Genomic DNA, 8,219 nt, shown 5'->3' on the forward strand with positions numbered 1-8,219 from the left:
TAATAAGAAAAGATAGAAACACAATGGGTGCCTTCGCAGCTTCGCTGCTTGGCCCCCAATAAATATAGCTGCAAGCAGCAATGAGGGGGCCAAGCAGTATAGGCCGGAGTAGCCACGGCGACAAGATAGAACTCAGCAGACACTCGCGATCAACACTTTCAACAAGTGTCACATCAAACATAACTCATTTTGTAGGGCTGAAACAGGGCTGAGTACTGCCACCGCCTCCGCCAGCCAGCCCCCCCACCTAATCACCCCTGCCCGTCCCACCCCGTCCCGCCCCGCCCTACCACGCACGCATTACAATGACTGGATGGAATATGTTGTCATCTGTTTCACATCCAAAAATAAAAGATCGATAAAACACATCGCAACTACAGATCAAAATGCAACATTGCTAATTGCAGCACCCCCTACAGGTCAAAGGTCACCAAATTTCTTGAGCGTCCTCCTAATGGGGTCATGAATATATGTAGTAAGTTTGGTGATGATACATGGCAGGGTTGCTGAGATATGAGCTCACTTCCTGTTTGGCGGCTTTGCCGCCAGTTTCGATTGGCTGTTACAGCCGAATGCTACTGTCAATCGTTCCAAAAAGCGATGCACTGATAAGGCATGGTCTGAAGATGTTGTCTGCCAATTTTGGTGAGGATCCGCTGAAATTTGTGACCTGCGAAAATTCGTACGTGTTTTTGATTAAATCCAATATGGCGGCCGAATCAATTACGATGACATCACAAGTTGGCTTGGGTCGGCCTAAGGACCTTCAACAGTAGTACCAGACACCACTAATGGGTTTTAATTCTAAGCACAACTGCTGCTACAGGCCAAAAGGCATGTTTCTTAATTACAGCGCCCCCTAGAGGTCAAAGGTCACCAGATTTCTTGAGCGTCCCCCTGATTGGGTCCTGAGTCCATGGACTAAGTTTGGTTATGATAGATGAATGGGTTGCTGAGATATGAGCTCACTTCCTGTTTGGCGGCTTCGCCGCAAATTTCGATTGGCTGTTACGCGCGAACGGTTTTAGTTCCGGAGACGAAAAGGAATAACTTTTGTGCGGCTTGGTCTGAAGAGCATGTGTGTCAAGTTTGGTGACGATCGGACAAAATTTGTGACCTGTGAAGTTTTAGTTTCACTTTCACTAAAATCCAATATGGCGGAAAATCCATCATGGCGAAAAATGACGTCATAGGGTGCGTTGAACTCGGCTTGGTCCAAGGATTCCAACGATACCTCATTTTTGACAATCGGGTCAACAGGTCAGAAGTTACGTGCGTGAACGCAAGTCCAACTTTGGCCTGTTGGTGGCGCTAGAGCGCTCAAGGTGCCGGTATGAAACTTGGTGAAATGAATTATTGGACTGTCCCCAATTAGTGTGCAACATTTTATAACTTTTTACCAGACGGTTCTATGGGCTGCCATTGACTTCCATTGCAAAATAATGCGCATCAGCAGCTACTGGCCAAAATGCATTTTTGTCAATTACGGTGCCCCCTAGAGGTCAAATGTCACCAAATTTCTTGAGCGTCCTCCCGATGGGGTCTGAGGTACATGTACTAAATTTGGTTTTCATACATGAAAGCGTTGCTGAGATATGAAATCACTTCCTGTTTGGCGGCTTCGCCGCAAATTTCGATTGGCTGGTACAGGTCAATGCTTCTGTCAATTGTTCCAGAAAGCAATGCACTCATCAGGCATGGTCTGTTGATGGTCTCTGCCAATTTTGGTGAGGATCCGCTGAAATTTGTGACCTGCAAAAACGTGTACGTGTTTTTGATTAAATCCAATATGGCGGCCGAATCAATTACGATGACATCACAAGTCGGCTTGGGTCGGCCTAAGGACCTCCAACAGTATTACCAGACACCACTAGTGCATTTTAATTCTAAGCAAAACAGCAGCTACAGGCCAAAAGGCATGTTTCTTAATTACAGCGCCCCCTAGAGGTCAAAGGTCACCAGATTTTTTGAGCGTCCCCCTGATTGGGTCCTGAGTCTATGTACTAAGTTTGGTTATGATAGATGAATGGGTTGCTGAGATATGAGCTCACTTCCTGTTTGGCGGCTTCGCCGCATAATTCGATTGGCTGTTACGGTCAAACGGTTTGAGTTCCGAAGACGAAAAGTGATAACTTTTGTGCGGCTTGGTCTGAAGAGCATGTGTGTCAAGTTTGGTGACGATCGGACAAAATTTGTGACCTGTGAAGTTTTAGTTTCACTTTCACTAAAATCCAATATGGCGGAAAATCCATCATGGCGGAAAATGACGTCATAGGGTGCGTTGAACTCGGCTTGGTCCAAGGATTCCAACGATACCTCATTTTTCAAAATCGGGTCAACAGGTCAAAAGTTACGTGCGTGAACGCACGTCAAACTTTGGCCTGTTGGTGGCGCTAGAGCCCTCGAGGTGCCGACATGAAACTTGGTGAAATTAATCAATGTACTATCCCCAATCAGTGTGCCAAATTTCACAACTTTTTACCAGACGGTTCTATGGGCTGCCATAGACTTCAATGGCAGAGGAAAGATGTTAAATAATAATAATAAGAAATCATAGAAACACAATGGGTGCCTTCGCAGCTTCGCTGCTTGGCCCCCAATAATAAGAACAAATAGAAACACAATGGGTGCCTTCGCAGCTTCGCTGCTTGGCCCCCAATAATAATAATAATAATAATAAGAACAAATAGAAACACAATGGGTGCCTTCGCAGCTTCGCTGCTTGGCCCCCAAATATAGCTGCAAGCAGCAATGAGGGGGCCAAGCAGAATAGGCCGGAGTAGCTACGGCGACAAGATAGAACTCAGCAGACATCCGCGATCAACAGGGCTGAAACAGGGCTGAGTATTGCCACGCCTCCGCCAACCAGCCCCCCCACCTAATCACCCCAGCCCGTCCCACCCCGTCCTGCCATGCCCTTGCACACACGCATTAGAATTAACTGGATGGAACATGATGTCATCAGTTTCACATCAAAAAATAAAAGATTGATAAAACACATCAGCAACTACACATCAAAATGCAATATTGCTAATTGCAGCACCTCCTACAGGTCAAAGGTCACCAATTTTTTTGAGCGTCCTCCTAATGGGGTCATGAATCCATATAGTAAGTTTGGTTATGATACATGGCAGGGTTGTTGAGATATGAGCTCACTTCCTGTTTGGCGGCTTCGCCACCAATTTTGATTGACTGTTACAAGCGAATGCTTTTGCCAATTGTTCCAGAAAGCAATATATTGATAGATTATGGTCTGAAGATGGTCTCTGCCAATTTTGGTGAGAATCCGCTGAAATTTGTGACCTGTGAAAACTTGTACGTGTTTTTGATTAAATCCAATATGGCGGCCGAATCAATTACGATGACGTCACAAGTTCGCTTGGGTCGGCCTAAGGACCTCCAACAGTGTTACCAGACACCACTAGTGCATTGTAATTCCAAACACAACAGCAGCTACAGGCCAAAAGGCATGTTTCTTAATTACAGCGCCCCCTAGAGGTCAAAGGTCACCAGATTTATTGAGTGTCCCCCTGATTGGGTCCTGAGTCTATGCACCCAGTTTGGCTTTGATACCTGCAAGGGTTGCTGAGATATGAGCTCACTTCCTGTTTGGAGACTTCACCGCAAATTTCGATTGGCTGTTACAGCCGAATGCTTCTGTCAATTGTTCCAGAAAGCAGTGCACTGATAAGGCATGGTCTGAAGATGATCTCTGCCAATTTTGTTGAGGATCCACTGAAATTTGTGACCTGCGAAAATGTTTACGTGTTTTTGATTAAATCCAATATGGCGGCCGAATCAATTACGATGACATCACAAATTGGCTTGGGACGGCCTAAGGACCTCCAACAGTATTAACAGACACCAGTAGTGCGTTTTAATTCTAAGCACAACAGCAGCTACAGGCCAGAAGGCCTGTTTCTCAATTACAGCGCCCCCTAGAGGTCAAAGGTCACCAGATTTCTTGAGCGTCCCCCTGATTGGGTCCTGAGTCCATGTACTAAGTTTGGTTATGATAGATGAATGGGTTGCTGAGATATGAGCTCACTTCCTGTTTGGCGGCTTCGCCGCAAACTTCGATTGGCTGTAACGCGCGAGCGGTTTTAGTTCTGAATACAAAAAGCAATACATAAATGGGACATGGACTGTAGATGATATCTGTGAAGATTGGTGTCGATTGGACAAAATTTGTGACCTGTGAAGACTTATTAGTGTTTTTGATGAAATCCAATATGGCGGAAAATCCATCATGGCGGAAATTGACGTCATAGGCTGCGTTGAACTCGGCTTGGTCCAAGGATTCCAACAATACCTCATTTTTGACAATCGGCCATACGGGTCAAAAGTTACGTGCGTGAACGCAAGTCCAACTTTGGCCTGTTGGTGGCGCTAGAGTGCTTGAGGTGCCATCATGAAACTTGGTGACATTAATCATGGGACTGTCCCTAATCAGTGTGCCAAATTTTACAACTTTTCACCAGACGGTTCTATGGGCTGCCATTGACTTTAATGGCGGAATAATAATAATAATAATAATAATAATAATAAATATAGCTGCAAGCAGCAATGTGGGGGCCAAGCAAATAAGCAGAAGTTGGGATTGGACTGGACTAGACTAAGCTAGACTAGACAAGGCTGGACTGGACTGGACTGGACTGGATTGGATTGGATTGGACTGGACTGGACTGGATTGGATTGGATTGGATTGGACTGGATTGGGATTGGGATTGCAGAGATATGAGCCTACTTCATGTGATTGTTGATTGGATTGGATTGGATTTAATTGGACTGGATTGGATTGGACTGGATTGGATTTGATTGGACTGGATTGGGATTGCTGAGATATGAGCCTACTTGATGTGATTGTTGATTGGATTGGATTGAATTGGACTGGATTGGATTGGATTGGGATTGGACTGGACTGAATTGGACAGGACTGGACTGGATTGCATTGGAATGGACTGGATTGGATTGGATTGGGATTGCTGAGATATGAGCCTACTTGATGTGATTGTTGGTTGGATTGGATTGAATTGGACTGGATTGGATTGGGATTGGACTGGACTGAATTGGACAGGATTGGAATGGAATGGACTGGATTGGATTGGATTTGGATTGCTGAGATATGAGCCTACTTCATGTGATTGTTGATTGGATTAGATTGAATTGGATTGGATTGGACTGGACTGGATTGGGATTGGGATTGCAGAGATATGAGCCTACTTCATGTGATTGTTGATTGGATTGGATTTAATTGGACTGCATTGGATTGGACTGGACTGGATTGGATTTGATTGGACTGGATTGGGATTGCTGAGATATGAGACTACTTCATGTGATTGTTGATTGGATTGGATTGAATTGGACTGGATTGGATTGGATTGGGATTGGACTGGACTGAATTGGACAGGACTGGACTGGATTGGATTGGATTGGAATGGACTGGATTGGATTGGATTGGGATTGCTGAGATATGAGCCTACTTGATGTGATTGTTGATTGGATTGGATTGAATTGGACTGGATTGGATTGGGATTGGACTGGACTGAATTGGACAGGATTGGATTGGAATGGAATGGACTGGATTGGATTGGATTTGGATTGCTGAGATATGAGCCTACTTCATGTGATTGTTGATTGGATTGGATTGAATTGGATTGGATTGGACTGGACTGGATTGGGATTGGGATTGCAGAGATATGAGCCTACTTCATGTGATTGTTGATTGGATTGGATTTAATTGGACTGCATTGGATTGGACTGGACTGGATTGGATTTGATTGGACTGGATTGGGATTGCTGAGATATGAGACTACTTCATGTGATTGTTGATTGGATTGGATTGAATTGGACTGGATTGGATTGGATTGGGATTGGACTGGACTGAATTGGACAGGACTGGACTGGACTGGATTGGATTGGATTGGAATGGACTGGATTGGATTGGATTGGGATTGCTGAGATATGAGCCTACTTGATGTGATTGTTGATTGGATTGGATTGAATTGGACTGGATTGGATTGGGATTGGACTGGACTGAATTGGACAGGATTGGATTGGAATGGAATGGACTGGATTGGATTGGATTTGGATTGCTGAGATATGAGCCTACTTCATGTGATTGTTGATTGGATTGGATTGAATTGGATTGGATTGGACTGGACTGGATTGGGATTGGGATTGCAGAGATATGAGCCTACTTCATGTGATTGTTGATTGGATTGGATTTAATTGGACTGCATTGGATTGGACTGGACTGGATTGGGATTGCTGAGATATGAGACTACTTCATGTGATTGTTGATTGGATTGGATTGAATTGGACTGGATTGGATTGGGATTGGACTGGACTGAATTGGACAGGATTGGATTGGAATGGAATGGACTGGATTGGATTGGATTTGGATTGCTGAGATATGAGCCTACTTCATGTGATTGTTGATTGGATTGGATTGAATTGGATTGGATTGGACTGGACTGGATTGGGATTGGGATTGCAGAGATATGAGCCTACTTCATGTGATTGTTGATTGGATTGGATTTAATTGGACTGCATTGGATTGGACTGGACTGGATTGGATTTGATTGGACTGGATTGGGATTGCTGAGATATGAGACTACTTCATGTGATTGTTGATTGGATTGGATTGAATTGGACTGGATTGGATTGGATTGGGATTGGACTGGACTGAATTGGACAGGACTGGACTGGATTGGATTGGAATGGAATGGACTGGATTGGATTGGATTGGGATTGCTGAGATATGAGCCTACTTGATGTGATTGTTGATTGGATTGGATTGAATTGGACTGGATTGGATTGGGATTGGACTGGACTGAATTGGACAGGATTGGAATGGAATGGACTGGATTGGATTGGATTTGGATTGCTGAGATATGAGCCTACTTCATGTGATTGTTGATTGGATTGGATTGAATTGGATTGGATTGGACTGGACTGGATTGGGATTGGGATTGCAGAGATATGAGCCTACTTCATGTGATTGTTGATTGGATTGGATTTAATTGGACTGCATTGGATTGGACTGGACTGGATTGGATTTGATTGGACTGGATTGGGATTGCTGAGATATGAGACTACTTCATGTGATTGTTGATTGGATTGGATTGAATTGGACTGGACTGGACTGGATTGTACTGGACTGGACTGGACTGGACTGGATTGGATTGGATTGGACTGGATTGGACTGGACTGGATTAGATTTGATTGGACTGGATTGGGATTGCTGAAATATGAACCTACTTCATGTGATTGTTGATTGGATTGGATTGAATTGGACTGGATTGGATTGGGATTGGACTGGACAGAATTGGACAGGATTGGATTGGATTGGATTGGATCGGATTGGAATGGACTGGACTGGATTGGATTGGATTGGGATTGCTGAGATATGAGCCTACTTCATGTGATTGTTGATTGGATTGGATTGAATTGGACTGGACTGGACTGGATTGGATTGTACTGGACTGGATTGGATTGAATTGGACTGGACTGGATTGGATTGGGATTGGACTGGACTGAATAGGACAGGACTGGATTGGATTGGAATGGACTGGATTGGATTGGCATTGCTGAGATATGAGCCTACTTCAAGTGATTGTTGATTGGATTGGATTGAATTGGACTGGATTGGATTGGATTGGATTGGATCGGATTGGAATGGACTGGACTGGATTGGATTGGATTGGGATTGCTGAGATATGAGCCTACTTCATGTGATTGTTGATTGGATTGGATTGAATTGGACTGGACTGGACTGGATTGGATTGTACTGGACTGGATTGGATTGAATTGGACTGGACTGGATTGGATTGGGATTGGACTGGACTGAATAGGACAGGACTGGATTGGATTGGAATGGACTGGATTGGATTGGCATTGCTGAGATATGAGCCTACTTCAAGTGATTGTTGATTGGATTGGATTGAATTGGACTGGACTGGACTAGATTGGATTGTACTGGACTGGATTGGATTGGATTGGATTGGACTGGATTGGACTGGACTGGATTAGATTTGATTGGACTGGATTGGGATTGCTGAGGTATGAGCCTACTTCATGTGATTGTTGATTGTATGGGATTGAATTGGACTGGATTGGATTGGATTGGGATTGGATTTGGATTGTTGAGATATGAGCCTACTTCATGTGATTGTTGATTGGATTGGATTGAATTGGATTGGGATTGGGTCTTGAGT

Source organism: Alosa sapidissima, chromosome 21 (genome assembly GCF_018492685.1).
Source record: "Alosa sapidissima isolate fAloSap1 chromosome 21, fAloSap1.pri, whole genome shotgun sequence".
In the NCBI taxonomy this organism is placed as follows: Eukaryota; Metazoa; Chordata; class Actinopteri; order Clupeiformes; family Clupeidae; genus Alosa; species Alosa sapidissima.